Genomic DNA, 14,678 nt, shown 5'->3' on the forward strand with positions numbered 1-14,678 from the left:
CGTAACTTGCCGAATTACGATTACATCAGCGCGCTCACTTTCATTTATCGGGAAAAGCGCGCTTTACGAAATTACTTATTTCTAACAAAAAGTTATTAACAAAAAAAATTTGGAAAATATAGCAGTTATTTTGAGTACTAATAGACATAAATAATTGATATTTATGTGGAAATAGTACATGTATGAACGAAGGAAAATTATTTAAAGCAGTGAATTGTTGATATATTGAAAGGAAAGTTATTTAAAGTAGAGAATAGAGAGAATGTACTTTGTATGTGCTTTCTAAGTTGAAGCGAGGTTCACACTGTACAGGCTCAAGGAATTCGTGTTTATGTATAAGGTAGTACTCTATTTATGACATTCCAAGTTTTTATTTACATTGGTTGAAAAGTAACTACATGAGTAAGAATATTAACTGTTTAAAGCGCGTCAACTAACCTATGTAGTTTAGTGACGCGCTTTTAACAGTTAAATACTTTTAAAGCGCGTCACTAACCTACATAGGTTAGTTGACGCGCTTTAAGGGGAGATTCTAGTGTAACAGGCCAAAAAATAAGCGATTTTTAAGAATTTTTTTCTAGAAAACTATTAATGATAGCCAAATAAAACTTTTTGGGATAAAAAAAGGCATTCTTAAGGTATCAAAAAATTTTAGTTATTTTCAATTTGCTTTATTTAATTTTAATATATAATAAATAATCTGGACCCCCCTCTGCAATTTCCCGTCTATTGGCGGGCGTTGTAACGTTCCTCCCGGTTATCTGAAAGTAAAAAACGAAATATTTTCTTAAAGTTAGATATTTTCCGCTGGTACTATACCTCCCTAACAAAGAAAAAATAATAAATTAAAAAAGTTATAGCGTTTTAAAAAAACATGTTATTTTTTGACATAAATTTGATCATATATTGATAAAAAAAATGTTATAAATAAATGCAATAAAAATAAAATGATAGGTATAGTACCTAGAGAAATTTATAACGAATTGAACAAAACTTGACCGAAGTTGATCGGTTTATTAGTTCTCAAGTTATCACGCCCGCCAACTTGAAAAACATGGTTTCGAGAAAAACGCGTTTAAAGTTTTAGATAAAGTTTCACGATACTTACCGCTGAAAAATCGACTTGAACGTTTATTCTGCTATTCCGGGCCCATACATTAAACCTTCTTCTTCTTCAAAAAAGTCTTGCAGTACTGTTTTCTTCATTCTTCTGGCTGTACGAGCCTCTTTAGTGCTTTTTAAACAACGACGGTGTGCACTCAATAGTCGTTTCTCATTATGATATTCGGCAAATGTCTTGCTCTGTTGTCCAATAACAATGCCCATTATTTCCATAATTTTTAATATTGGAAAATAACCTTCATTAAATATTTCGGTAGCCAGATAAGCAGCAATTTCAACAGTCTTCGAACCGCAATGGAGATGTTTCGGAGCTAGACGCCAAATGCATGCGTTGAAACTTTTGTTACAATTCTGTGTGTATCCACCTAAACATCTTTCCAATAGATTATCCTTGGACAAATCTTGGTAAATTGGCAACAATTTCTCTTGAACATCCTTGTGCAAAGCAGGCGGGTGTTCAAATGCATCAAGTTTCCCAGTCGCTTCTGCTACTCGCCATTTGCACCAACTTTCATATCCCGTTGGACAGTATTCATGTTGCGGTTCTTCATCGGTTGAGCATAAGTGATAATAAGTAGCCATGATGGCTTTTTTCCTCTCTTCAACGGAATCCGGATGCCTTCTTATCGCCAATCCGTAGTATTTTGTTAATTTTTTTATAAGTGCGTCTGTCAATTTTCCTTTTCCTCCAAGTTTCGCTACTTTTTTAATATTTCTCAATCGAGTACCCATTCGTTTTTTTACGTGTCCGACACATTCACTTTTTTTTTAATATTACATCTTCGCCATAAGGTTGTAAATCCAGAAGTGCTTTAAAAGTTTTCGAATCACCATCACCGACGTAATTAGTATATTTTACACCAAATTCTTCTTCAGATCTTAAAAACATTTCTTGCATTGAATCCACCTCCATTTTTCCAGCTGATCCAGAATGATTAACGGTGCATGTTTCTTCATGAGTCTCGAGCCATTCAAAATATTCCGGAGTATCCTTTTTATTTTTCCAAAATGTGCAAGATTGGCAGTAACTGCTTTTTACTACAAGGTCAATTATTTTTCCAGAGTTTAGTCCTATAAGCGTTGTCACACCAAATAATGATGAAAAGCCACGCTTTTTCCAAGTTCCATCACCAGAAACTGTGAAATTTACAACTGGATTTTCTTTTTGTGAAATTAATTCCTTTTCTTCTTCTACTGCTTTGCGACATAACGCACGGAAAACTGCATTTGCTGCAGTGTGAATATTTTCTACAGCAGCGTAATATACAGAAACATTCAATCCTGTACACATATCCATAAGACCACAGAAAATATTAATACCTTTTCTACAAATTCCCAACAGTTTCATAACAAGTACGATTCTTCGATTGATTTCAAAGGCATTATTTACAAAAGGACCTGAGTCAATTTTTCTTATACCACATGAGCATGTAATGGCAATTTTAAAACCCAATCCACGATTTCCCGTTTCAGCTAAACTTATATCTTTTTTACATTCTTTACAAATTAACATTTGTGAAAGAGCGCTGAAAACGGTAAAGATTTCGATGAATCTGTAGCCATGATTTTGATTGATAAGAAAATCACAATCCGCAGATTTCAGTTTTTTTGCAGCAGATGACGTTGCTTCAGTTTCCTCTTCTAATGTATGCTGATTTCCTTGGAAACGTTTTTTTCGCGGCTTTCCTGGACGAAAATTTCCAGATTTATCACCTTTGCGAGGCATCTTTCTACTTTCTACGTTAGACACGTCTATATCGGTCGAAAAGTGAAACAATACACACACAAACGTGTTTATGTGTGAACAGAAAAGTACTTTTAAAGATAACATAACAATTATTCCAAACATAACAATAGCCGACCCTAAATATCGATCCGTTAGGCTCTTGTATTTACCGGCCGACTATCTGCTGTTTGGGACTCTGACGCGTCTCACTAAACAGAGCTATAACTTCTTTATTTTTGCGAATTCGACTTTATAACTGTAGGAGCATATTTTTAAGATGTTATACTTTTAATTTATGCAAAAAAAAATTTTCGATTTTTTTGACCCGTTGCACTAGAATCCCCCCTTAAACACTTAAATACTTTTAAAACGCGTCACTAATTTATACGCCGAAGGTGTGTCCTAAAATCAGTGAGAAGGCCTTCCCCCGCTTATTTGTGTACTGTTTATACACATGTGTATAATACATGTGTATATACAATACGATATATTATTTACTATATATGTTACGGGAAATATGATAAATTGGGCATTATGCATAATGGCCGGGCAATATGCATAATTCCCAATTTGTTTGGTCAAAATGATTAATAGAGAAGAATTAATCAAATTTCACGGTCATTATGCATATTTCCCAATGCTAAATGGTCATTTTGATAAATCACCTTATTTGAGTTGATTTTCCCGGCAATCTTAAGCCCCTTGCACAATAGGCAATAGCGATGCGAAGTGCTATATGGGTTTACAACTTTCCACGCGTGGGGCACCTTGGGCACCTTGTTTCACGTAGAAAGTGTATGTGTGGACGCAGTAGGTTCCGCCCCCCTGCGGGGGGCTCCACTATTATTATACTAGACACATAGTGTGCTTTCAAAGTACATGCGAGGGCTTTCCACGCGTGGAAAGTTGTAAACCCATGTAGACCCACCTTGCATCGCTATCGCCTATTGTGCAAGGGGCTTAAGAACAAGGTGCCACATGGGTTTACAACTTTCCACGCGTGGATGGATGTATTATACACATGTGTATAAACAATACACAAATAGGCGGGAGAAGGCCTTCTCACTGATTTTGGGACACGCCTTCGGCGTATAGATTAGTGACGCGCTTTAAAAATATTTAACTGTTAAAAGCGCGTCACTAACCTACATAGGTTAGTTGACGCGCTTTAAACAGTTAATATTCCTACTCATGTAATTACTTTTCAACCAATGTAAATAAAAACTTGGAATGTCATAAATAGAGTACTACCTTATACATAAACACGAATTCTTTGAGCCTGTACAGTGTGAACCTCGCTTCAACTTAGAAAGCACATACAAAGTACATACTCTCTATTCTCTACTTTAAATAACTTTCCTTTCAATATATCAACAATTCACTGCTTTAAATAATTTTCCTTCGTTCATACATGTACTATTTCCACATAAATATCAATTATTTATGTCTATTAGTACTCAAAATAACTGCTATTGGGATTGGCGGTCGTGACGTCACAAGGCAAAATGGCCGAAGAGAGTAGGTCACTTGTCACACTACAATACAACGTATGTGCTTATTCCCTGAACCGAATTTTTACCAAAAGTATATGAAATAGGGGTAAAATTTTCCGGGGAGTGTCACTATGTGTATAGTTTTTTGTTACCAATTTTCTGGAAACCGGTTTTTCTAATTCTTTTAATTGAAAAATTGGAAAAATTAAAAAAATTGGTTTCCAGAAAATCGGTAACAAAAAACTATACACATAGTGGCACTCTCCGGAAAATTCTACCCCTATTTCATATACTTTTGATAAAAATTCGATTCAGGGGTTTGGGCTGGGCGTTGATGAGTCAGTCAGTCAGTCAGGACATTTTCCTTTGTATACATAGATTTCAGTAATTAAAATGAGACTGCCCATAAGTGAAATATGCAATTTTACCAATTCGACACCTTCATGCCGCAATTCGATTTATTTATGTGGCAGCCGGCGACCTACTCTTCTATACTATTATATAAAATTCTTACGGGTGGTGTATGTTTGGCCGTTTTTAACTTAAAAACTATTGGACCGAATTTTTATCAAAAATATATAAAATAGGGGTAGAATTTTCCAGAAAGTGCTATAGAGTGTGTAGTTTTTCGTTACCGATTTCTGGAAACCGATTTTTTTAATTTTTCTAATTTTTACGAGCAAAAAAATTAAAAAAATCGGTTTCCAGAAAAGAGATAACGATAAACTATACACTCTATAGCACTCCCCGAAAAATTGTACCCCTATTTTATATGGTTTTAATACAAGTTCGGTCTAATAGTTTTTAAGTCGATTTATTTATGTGGCAGCCGGCGACCTACTCTTTTTAGTTCTGTTTTCGCCACCAGATAGCGTATCGCAGTTTAGCCATTTCCAATATTTTTCAAACTTTTTTTTGTTAATAACTTTTTAACGAATAACGACCGCCGGCTAAAACCTTCTGAAGGTCACTCAGGAGGATAACCTTGACAACATATGTCAAGATCAAGGTCATTGGCGGGTGGGGTGATTTTATGCATAATTACCCAAACGATTCTCCTTCGAATGCCGCTGGCCGTTTATCGATATCTCAAAAATTAACGAAGTTACCTCTTGGACGTTTTTTGAAAAGCCTGTACTTCCGGTTCCTTTGAGGTACAAACGATTTTAACGGAGGTACAAACGGGTACAAACAATTCTCCTTTGAATGCCGCTGGCCGTTTATCGATATTTTAAAAATTAACGTAGTTACCTCTTGGACGTTTTTTGAAAATCCTGTACTTTTGGTTCCTTTGAGGTACAAACGATTTTAACGGAGGTACAAACGGGTACAAACGATTCTCTTTCGAATGCCGTTAATGAAATAAAAATATCTCAATGTGGGGTTCTGGCCATTTTTTAACCTGCTGGTATTTCTTTATCCTTTGAGGTACAAACAAAATAACAAATGGTACAAACGAATACAAACAAAGTACAAACGAACTATGCTATTAATTTTTAATTTTTGTAAAGTCGGGCTCCAGGTTCACATAGGTACTAACTTGTCAGGAAGATAAATACGAAATATCTAACGTCGATTCCGTTTAGTCATGTCACGGGTCATGGTGACCAAACATTATAAATAACAAATGAAACATAAGGGTCGACAATATAAACATTTCTAATGACAAAAGCGGTAGTACTATAACACAGTACATACACAGGCAATCAGCATGGTTTACAATTTATTTAACATGGATACATAAGCATGGTGAAGGAAATCTGTATCCGTTTGAGAGTTCAGGCTATTCTTCTGTAACTTTATATGCGCCATCTCAGAAACTAATTTTTTAGTTAAATATGGCTCTCTGTCTAGTATTTCAATATTCTCCCAATCGAATTCATGATCGAAATTAATCCTATGTTCCGTGATAACGGATTGAGTTGTGGTGTTTCTGTGGATGTGATTCCGATGTTCAGACATCCTAGTTTTTAGTTGCCTCATCGTTTGCCCGACGTAAGAGAAATCACAATTTTTACATAAAATCTTATAAACTACATTTTTGTTGGATTGGATAGAGAAAGTGTCTTTCTGTGCCCTAATGAAATTTCGGATTTTATTTAGGCTGAAAAAAGAAAGATTGACATTTAAATCTTTAGTAACGTTTCTAAATTTCTCCGCAATATTTGAAACATAAGGAATAGTAAACCAGATGCGTTGTTCCTCGTTATCGTTATTCGGTGAAGGTTCATTTTGCCTGCGTGTACATTTATTAAGGAGAGACTTAATTCTTGTATTGATTGTGTTGAAAATAAATGGTAATGGATAATCGTTCTCTAAAAGCGTGTCTATTATAAATTTTATATTTTTTAAATGGAATTTCGGATGTGACAGTAAAAACGCTGTATCTACCATGCTCATTACTGTGCCTCTTTTTGAGAAATAGGACGTTGCGACATAAAATTGAGATAACGTCCTGGGAAAGTAGGTTTGTAAAACCAGTCAAATTCTAAAACATTATAGTTATTAATGATGGTTACATTTAAAAAGTTTAGCTTATCACCCCTATTTCAATCGTAAATTGTAATCTGGGGTGGTAAGAATTAAATACATTAAGTATTGTGTCAATTAAATCTTTTGGTGCAGCCATTGCTACATCATCTACATACCTATAATAAAACGGCAAAGTAAAAGTTAATGTCTGCAACGCCCTATTCTCCAGATCCTGCATCACCATATCGGCAGCGACGGGAGACAGCGGAGAGCCCATTAGAGCACCGAATTTTTGTTTATAAATAATTTTATTAAAAATAAAATATGTTGAATTTAAAATTAATTCTAAAACTTTCAAAAATTCAACTTGAGGAATATGGCACTTATTAGCAATATCCAGCCACCTAGTAGAAACGCTTTGTATTACTAAATGTGTGGGTATGTTGGTAAATAGCGAAATTACATCTAACGAGATGTGTGAAATTATTATCAATCTGTTTTCCATTTAATTTGTTCACTAATTCAAAGCTGTTCTCTACATGACTATTCGGTTTCGGTATGCTCTTAGAACTAATATTGTGTAGAAAAACCGCTAATGGATATGTCGAACTATCGATAGAAGAGATGATTATTCTCAATGGATTTCCAGTTTTCTGGATCTTTGGCAATCCATAGGCTCTCGGCAAAATCCCGTCACTACAATATAATTGCCTATATTTAATATCGGTGATATATTTATGGTTTTTCCATCTCACAATTATATCTTTGATGTTCTTAGTGACTACATTTGTTGGATCTTTAGCAAACCTGATATATGTATTTGTATCTTGTAATATTTCTGTCATTTTTTGTGTATGTTTAGTCAGAAACGATTTATTGCACAGTACGTTAATATAATATAAGTACATATAAGCGATAGCGTAAACGAGGCGCGTTACAAGACAGGCAGACAAGCACATCCAACGGCTCGCGAGATCAGCCGGGAAGAGCGCGGGCGCTTCGTGATACCTGTTTACCAAAACGGAACTACTTTCCGGGATCGTCCGGAGATACCCGAACGCACACGGCGATCACACATGAGCATACTCATTCCAACAGTGTATAAGTATCTCTGTCCAATGCTACTGTGCAATTGCCTTTGTCTGCTCTGGTGAAAATGATGTCTGGGTTGTCATTGATGAATTGTTTAGTGGACCGAACGAGTTGTGACAATTTAAGTTGGAGTGGGGATTTTTTAGGTGAGAACGAAAAAATGCTATTAATAATCGGGATCGAACGGTTCCTAATATTTAGCAAAGTGTTAATATGTAATTTCCTGTTGTTGCCTCCAATACTTTTGAGGAATTCAACAATAGTATTCTTCTTATTATAGAAAGGTAAGGAGAAGTTCTCATCTAACTGTAAGAGACATCGGACGTTGTCAGGAATCTGAATAGAAGTTAGATTAATGAATTTGTTTTTAATTGTATTGAGAGATGATTTAAAATCATTATTAGAAAAATAGTGAAAGTCTAGAGAAATTTCGAATGTATCTGTGTTGTTGTTAATATAATCTACATTAGGTATTATGTTAGGAACAGTAGGATGTGCGACAGTTGAAACATTAGTAGCGTATCTGTAAACGTAGTGGATAGATTTAATGTCATTTACTTTTGATAAGTTATGTTTGCGTATCAACCATTCAAATTTCTTATCAAAATTACTATGCCAATTTTAACTTTATTTCAAATTCTATTTCTATAATCTAGTCTAGTTATCTAGTATACGGCCTCCTGATTATTGTTCGCGTCGATTATTTTTCCCGGAGTTGTGGGGGCCCAATCAGAGAGAAGAATGAGAGACGACACGGCCCGGTTTTAGGTGATCCGCGAACGCGATACGCCCTCTGGGATCGACGTAAAACGTGCACATGAACTACGTAGCCAACGTCCGCGTTTGGGCCACGGGGTAACGCATACGTGCACGATTTAGGTTGCGTTCCGTGCTAATGTCGGTAACTCAAAGTTATTGATTTTTCGTTATGTGAGCGAGCGAGAAGGTATAAGAATGAGCGAGATGACAATAAGAGCGAGCGAGACAGTAATTGGAGTGAGCGAGATGAGAATAACACATGCAGAAGGCTTGGGCTCGGGGGTGGGGATCTGATCGAGGATCGGGCATCGAGTCTTTTCCTTGCGCGCCGTTGTTCTTATCTCGCTCACTCTTGTTACTGTCCTACTCGCTCTTATTGACGACTCGCTTGCTCTTATACCTTCTCGCTCGCTCACGTAACAGCTGTGTTTTAAGGAGGTTCTACAGATAATGGATGTATCTAAAAATTGGAAAAAACTTTATGGACGTATAAATTGAGATGCGAGAAAAGTGCTCGAAAAATTTTAGCATCGGTTACCGTGTAAAAATTTGCAAAAATGAATTTTGAAATCACAGTTTTTAACATAAGCTACATATGGCAGAGGGGCTCTTGGAGACAGGAAACGAGATATTAATTATGTAAAGGCGACCTACCAGAGATTCAAAAAACGGAGCTCTTATAGATCTTAATCTAAGCTTTTCAGAAATATCGAGAAAAACAAGGGTTATCGCGTAAAATTTTGTGATATTGGCTATTGATATTGTGATATTGAAACAGGCCATATCACAGTTCACGTAGCGTGCTTCGAATAACAAGGGAGATTTGGCAATATCGCAGCGACTGCACCCGCGCGAAAAGTGTACAGCCAGTACAGCACCACAGTATGACAGCACCTTAAACTTAAGCACCTAACGTTTACGAACGCTTACGGAGAAGTACTCGCTCTAGAATTATGTGAAATTGTGAAATAACCACGGTCATATGAGCAGAACTGTCAAGTTCGCGACGTTACCACATTTTCTTCCATTATAAGCCGCCAGAGTCAAAGGAGCACTTACACGATATTTTTAATTATTCCTCGCTTTGACTAATATGGGTATGATATAAGCTCTAACGTCATCAAAATTCACGAAAATATTTTATGAATACTTAGAATCGATGAATTTGAAGATTTTCTCTTCATCTCTCAACTGACTAGAGAGTACCTGTAGAACCTCCTTAAGACCGACACGCTTTAGAAATTAATGCAAATTATCACATTTAACATTTTTTATATATACCGGCATACACATGTATACATTTCTCAATTATATTACAATAAACGATTTACGACAACGAATCGAAAATAATTTTATTCAATGCAACTCGCTATAACTGTTACTCATTATTATATATACTTATAGTATACTACTGTTACTACGTTTACGCGAGCGTTACTTCTGTAGTAACTTACGACATATCACTCGTTTACGCGGAATAAATTATCGTAAGTTACTACAAAATCCCGTTTACGCGAAGGAATTATCGTAAGTTACTACAGAAGTAACGCTCGCGTAAACGTAGTATGTGACACTTATATATTATACTGTTTATATGTTGCATCCAGTCCCTATAAGCGCGTAATATTATTTGATATTAAATAATATTCTTGGTATATCCTTAGAATATTAAATGAGTAATTTAAGAATATACCAATAATATTAAATAATATTAAATAATCTTCCTGGAATATGAATAGATTGTTATATGTCCACTTCATATAATATTAAATAAATAATATTATTTAATGTTATTAAAATATTATTTGAGAAAAGAAAAAGTATTTTATAATGATATTCTGAATATTTAAAAAGTAATATTATTTAATATTATAATAATATTCTGAATATTAAAAAGTAACATTATTTAATATTATTTGATATTATAATGATATTCTGAATATTAAAAAGTAATATTATTTAATATTATTTAATATTATAACAATTAAGTTATATGTGATCGGTAATCGCTACTCTGTATGAAGGATATATGGACAAATAGAAAAAATTATAAATTTTATTACTTTCATCAAATAAAATCTTTATTCATAATTTCGTATATTTTTTAATTCGTTGAGTAACAATTCTAATCTTTTTATAAAAAAAAGCAATTTTTTGAGAAACGGTATTTATAATTTAGTCAGTGTTTAATGATCGGCCTGACTGGCAATATATTAAAAATTATAACGACGTTTCGACCTCTATTTTGGGTCCTTATCAAGTTTATGCTGTAAAATATAAATTGCCGGTAATACATATAAAAAAGGGGGACAATGCAAATTACGTATTCTACTTACATTGATCAATGTGCGTCAAACAATATAAAATTAATCATCGTTACGTTTTAACAAGGCAAATGGAAAACAGATATAAACTTTGTGCGGCATGACCGTCACGTATAGCGCCTGACGAACGACTGATATACATTGTGTCGTCAAGAATAATCACAAATACGTATAGCGCCTGACGAACGACTGATAAACATCGTGTCGTCAAGAATAATCACAAATACATAAAATAACATAGAGTGTAAAGTTTAAAGAGTAGCGATTATACGATCGTAAACCAACGGTAAGTTTTCTGTGTCCTGCAAATTTATAGCGTCTGTATGCTTTTTGATTAATATCATTTCAGCCGTTTCACGTTTTTTGACATACTGTTCCCTGTGCAAGATCGTGGCCTCTTGCCATTTAAAATTACGGTCAAAATTGATTCTGTGCTTGCTTACAACCGATTGCCAAACCAAGCGCCACTTAGAAACTTGCGTTAAAGAGCATCGTGCAGACATTAACAAGCACTTCAGTCAGCAATCGGTTGTAAGCAAGCACAGAATCGATTTTGACCATAATTTTAAATGGCAAGAGGCCACGATCTTGCACAGGGAACAGTATGTCAAAAAACGTGAAACGGCTGAAATGATATTAATCAAAAAGCATACAGACGCTATAAATTTGCAGAAGGACACAGAAAACTTACCGTTGGTTTACAATCGTATAATCGCTACTCTTTAAACTTTACACTCTATGTTATTTTATGTATTTGTGATTATTCTTGACGACACGATGTTTATCAGTCGTTCGTCAGGCGCTATATACGTATTTGTGATTATTCTTGACGACACAATGTATATCAGTCGTTCGTCAGGCGCTATACGTGACGGTCATGCCGCACAAAGTTTATATCTGTTTTCCATCCGCCTTGTTAAAACGTAACGATGATTAATTTTATATTGTTTGACGCACATTGATCAATGTAAGTAGAATACGTAATTTGCATTGTCCCCCTTTTTATATGTATTACCGGCAATTTATATTTTCCAGCATAAACTTGATAAGGACCCAAAATAGAGGTCGAAACGTCGTTATAATTTTTAATATATTGCCAGTCAGGCCGATCATTAAACACTGACTAAATTATAAATACCGTTTCTCAAAAAATTGCTTTTTTTTATAAAAAGATTAGAATTGTTACTCAACGAATTAAAAAATATACAAAATTATGAATAAAGATTTTATTTGATGAAAGTAATAAAATTTATAATTTTTTCTATTTGTCCATATATCCTTCATACAGAGTAGCGATTACCGATCACATATAACTTAATTGTTATAATATTAAATAATATTAAATAATATTACTTTTTAATATTCAGAATATTATTATAATATCAAATAATATTAAATAATGTTACTTTTTAATATTCAGAATATCATTATAATATTAAATAATGTTACTTTTTAAATATTCAGAATATCATTATAAAATACTTTTTCTTTTCTCAAATAATATTTTAATAACATTAAATAATATTATTTATTTAATATTATATGAAGTGGACATATAACAATCTATTCATATTCCAGGAAGATTATTTAATATTATTTAATATTATTGGTATATTCTTAAATTACTCATTTATTATTCTAAGGATATACCAAGAATATTATTTAATATCAAATGATATTACGCGCTTATAGGGACTGGATGCAACATATAAACAGTATAATATATAAGTGTCACATACTACGTTTACGCGAGCGTTACTTCTGTAGTAACTTACGATAATTCCTTCGCGTAAACGGGATTTTGTAGTAACTTACGATAATTTATTCCGCGTAAACGAGTGATATGTCGTAAGTTACTACAGAAGTAACGCTCGCGTAAACGTAGTAACAGTAGTATACTATAAGTATATATAATAATGAGTAACAGTTATAGCGAGTTGCATTGAATAAAATTATTTTCGATTCGTTGTCGTAAATCGTTTATTGTAATATAATTGAGAAATGTATACATGTGTATGCCGGTATATATAAAAAATGTTAAATGTGATAATTTGCATTAATTTTTAAAGCGTGTCGGTCTTAAGGAGGTTCTACAGGTACTCTCTAGTCAGTTGAGAGATGAAGAGAAAATCTTCAAATTCATCGATTCTAAGTATTCATAAAATATTTTCGTGAATTTTGATGACGTTAGAGCTTATATCATACCCATATTAGTCAAAGCGAGGAATAATTAAAAATATCGTGTAAGTGCTCCTTTGACTCTGGCGGCTTATAATGGAAGAAAATGTGGTAACGTCGCGAACTTGACAGTTCTGCTCATATGACCGTGGTTATTTCACAATTTCACATAATTCTAGAGCGAGTACTTCTCCGTAAGCGTTCGTAAACGTTAGGTGCTTAAGTTTAAGGTGCTGTCATACTGTGGTGCTGTACTGGCTGTACACTTTTCGCGCGGGTGCAGTCGCTGCGATATTGCCAAATCTCCCTTGTTATTCGAAGCACGCTACGTGAACTGTGATATGGCCTGTTTCAATATCACAATATCAATAGCCAATATCACAAAATTTTACGCGATAACCCTTGTTTTTCTCGATATTTCTGAAAAGCTTAGATTAAGATCTATAAGAGCTCCGTTTTTTGAATCTCTGGTAGGTCGCCTTTACATAATTAATATCTCGTTTCCTGTCTCCAAGAGCCCCTCTGCCATATGTAGCTTATGTTAAAAACTGTGATTTCAAAATTCATTTTTGCAAATTTTTACACGGTAACCGATGCTAAAATTTTTCGAGCACTTTTCTCGCATCTCAATTTATACGTCCATAAAGTTTTTTCCAATTTTTAGATACATCCATTATCTGTAGAACCTCCTTAAAACACAGCTGTTACGTGAGCGAGCGAGAAGGTATAAGAGCAAGCGAGTCGTCAATAAGAGCGAGTAGGACAGTAACAAGAGTGAGCGAGATAAGAACAACGGCGCGCAAGGAAAAGACTCGATGCCCGATCCTCGATCAGATCCCCACCCCCGAGCCCAAGCCTTCTGCATGTGTTATTCTCATCTCGCTCACTCCAATTACTGTCTCGCTCGCTCTTATTGTCATCTCGCTCATTCTTATACCTTCTCGCTCGCTCACATAACGAAAAATCAATAACTTTGAGTTACCGACATTAGCACGGAACGCAACCTAAATCGTGCACGTATGCGTTACCCCGTGGCCCAAACGCGGACGTTGGCTACGTAGTTCATGTGCACGTTTTACGTCGATCCCAGAGGGCGTATCGCGTTCGCGGATCACCTAAAACCGGGCCGTGTCGTCTCTCATTCTTCTCTCTGATTGGGCCCCCACAACTCCGGGAAAAATAATCGACGCGAACAATAATCAGGAGGCCGTATACTAGATAACTAGACTAGATTATAGAAATAGAATTTGAAATAAAGTTAAAATTGGCATAGTAATTTTGATAAGAAATTTGAATGGTTGATACGCAAACATAACTTATCAAAAGTAAATGACATTAAATCTATCCACTACGTTTACAGATACGCTACTAATGTTTCAACTGTCGCACATCCTACTGTTCCTAACATAATACCTAATGTAGATTATATTAACAACAACACAGATACATTCGAAATTTCTCTAGACTTTCACTATTTTTCTAATAATGATTTTAAATCATCTCTCAATACAA

At 34.7% G+C, this 14,678-nt stretch overlaps 1 protein-coding gene and 1 pseudogene across 8 annotated transcripts in view; one reads left to right on the plus strand and one right to left on the minus strand.

The window, feature by feature from the left end:
* Positions 1-14,678, plus strand: part of LOC139821114 (tectonic-3) — a 169,064-nt gene that overhangs the window by 136,354 nt on the left and 18,032 nt on the right. The window lies entirely within an intron of this gene.
* Positions 496-2,197, minus strand: LOC139820653 (uncharacterized; annotated as a pseudogene).

Source organism: Temnothorax longispinosus, chromosome 10 (assembly GCF_030848805.1).
Source record: "Temnothorax longispinosus isolate EJ_2023e chromosome 10, Tlon_JGU_v1, whole genome shotgun sequence".
Classification (NCBI taxonomy): domain Eukaryota; kingdom Metazoa; phylum Arthropoda; class Insecta; order Hymenoptera; family Formicidae; genus Temnothorax; species Temnothorax longispinosus.